The sequence below is a fragment of the Brassica oleracea genome, chromosome C4, assembly GCF_000695525.1.
Source record: "Brassica oleracea var. oleracea cultivar TO1000 chromosome C4, BOL, whole genome shotgun sequence".
Lineage (NCBI taxonomy): Eukaryota > Viridiplantae > Streptophyta > Magnoliopsida > Brassicales > Brassicaceae > Brassica > Brassica oleracea.
The window spans coordinates 8,937,593-8,940,144 of NC_027751.1; positions in this window are offsets into that span (position 1 = coordinate 8,937,593).

Consider the following 2,552-nt stretch of genomic DNA (forward strand, 5'->3'; position numbering starts at 1 on the left):
TTGTTTGTCAGTGGTGTGAAGGGACATGGGAACAGAAAGACTTCGAAAGATAGGAAGTCGTTTCCAAGGGGTCCTAAAGCATCTGATATTTGTAACTATAGCAAAGAGAAGGGACATTGGAAGTCAGACTGTCCCAAGATGAAGGAGCAGTAGTTTGGGTCTGTTGCAGTAGCCGAGGATGAAACCAAGTCTGACGATGACATCGCTCTTGTTGTGCACGGACACACACACTCTTCTGATGTGTGGGTTCTTGATATGGGAGCATCCTACCATATGACACCGAGGAGAGAGTGGTTTTCAGAGTACACAGAGGTACTTGACAGCAAGATTAAGATGGCAAACGAGTCTGCAAGATTGTTGGGATCGGCTCAATCAAGCTCAGGACACATGATGGTAGATTCTGCACATTAAACAAGGTTAGGCATGTTCCATCAATGACGAAGAATTTGATATCCGTGAGTCTTCTGGACAGGAAAGGATTCAAATATTCGGGTGGCGATGGAGTTTTGAATGTCTATAGGGGTTCTGATGTGATTTTGAAGGGTTTCATGAACGGTACTCTGTATTTGCTGAAGGGTAAAACGGTTATCGGTTCAGCAAATGTTGCATCGCCAGAGATCTCAGAGGAATATATGACTAAGCTATGGCATATGAGCCTTGGACGTATGGGTGATCGTGGGATGCAACATCTGTTGAAGCAAGATCTGCTTCATTCTGATATTGGTTTGGAACTCTGCTCGAAAGAGTTTAAATAGTTTTGTAAGGGTGCAACATCTGCCAAGCATCTTACAGACAGGGGAACACCACAGCGGGATGGTGTTGCAAAATGGATAAACCAGATAATGCTAGAGAGAGCGATGTGCATGTTCTCGAGTGCTGGTTTGGAGAAGCGGCTTTGGGCTGAAGCAGTTAACATGGCATGCTACTTGATAATTTTTGGTCCCCACACAGGCATCGAGTGCAGGATACCTTCTGAGGTGTGGTCAGGTAGATCTGCTGTATATTCACTTTTAAGAGTGTTTATGGGCTACGGTGATGGAATCAAGGGATACATGGTCTGATCTCCATCAGAAAATCGAATGTTTCTAAGCAGGAATGGTGTCTTCGATGAAGCATCTATGGTTAGAAGCTCAGGGTCCAGTTCAGAAGCAGAAAAGGGTAGCACTGATAAACAGGTGGAGCTGCAAGATGATCATGAAGTGATCGATGTGCTGGCACACACAGAAAATCAAGAGGAGCGTGTAGAAGATGTTCGTTTGGAGTCTACGAAGATTCAAACGCTTGATGTTACAGAGCGTAGCATCGTGAAAGATCGACCAATAAGGGTTGATGTCAGACCACCAGAGAGATATCACTTTGATGATATGGTGGGTTATGCATTTCAGGTTGCAGAGGAAGTGGATGCGTCATCCACTTACATGGAAACTGTTTCTAGTCCCAAGTCTGAGAAATGGCATGGTTCAACGAGAGATGTGGAGTCTCATCAGAAGAATCATACATGGGATCTTGTCACATTACCATCAGGGAGAAGGGATGTTACATGCAAGTGGGTCTTCAAGATAAATGTTGGAGCATCATCGGTAGAAAGAGTTAAGTATAAAGCTCAGGTTGTTGCAAGATGGTTCAGTCAAAGAGAGGGCGTAAAATACAATGAGATGTTCTCGCTTGTGGTCAGAGATACTTTTATTAGAGTGTTGCTAGCGCTGGTAGCACGTCAGGACTTGAAGCTTGAGCAATTTGATGTGAAGACAGTGTTTCTTCATGGAGAGCTAGAGGAGATATACATGACTCAGCCAGATGGTTGTCGAGTTCCTGGAAAGGATGACTATGTGTGTACGCTTCGGAAGTCACTTTGTGGATTTAAGCAGTCTCTCAGACGATGGTACAAGAGATTCAACAGCTATATAATCAAGTTGGGCTACATCAGAAGTCCTTTTGATTGGTGTGTTTACGTGAGTAAGTTTAAGGATGCGACGTTCATCTGTTTGGTACTCTACGTGGATGACATGTTGATAGCTGAAGAGAAGTGTGACATCGAGGAGCTGGAGCTTCTGAGTTCTGAAGTTGAGATGAAGGACTTCGGTGCATCAAAGAAGATTCTAGGGATGGAGATCTTCAAAGATATGGAGAAAGAGTTGTTCTGGTCACAAAACGCCTACATCAATGAGGTGTTGACAAGGTTCGTGATGTCTTCAGATGAACCTATCAGTATTCCGTGCACTGCAAATGTTCATCTCACAATGTATATGGTTTAGCCCGTTGGGCATCATGCCCGTCGGGGCATCTGGTCCGCAAGGACATCTGGCCCGTTGGGGCATCTGGTCCGTAAGGACATCTGGCCTGTTGGGGCATCTGGTCCGCAAGGACATCTGGCCCGTTGGGGCATCTGGTCCGTAAGGACATCTGGCCTGTTGGGGCATCTGGTCCGCAAGGACATCTGGCCCGTTGGGGCATCTGGCCCGTTGGGGGATCTGGTCTGCAAGGACATCTGGTCCGCAAGGATATCTGGTCCGTTGGGACGTCTGGTCCGTTGGGACGTCTGGTCCGTTGGG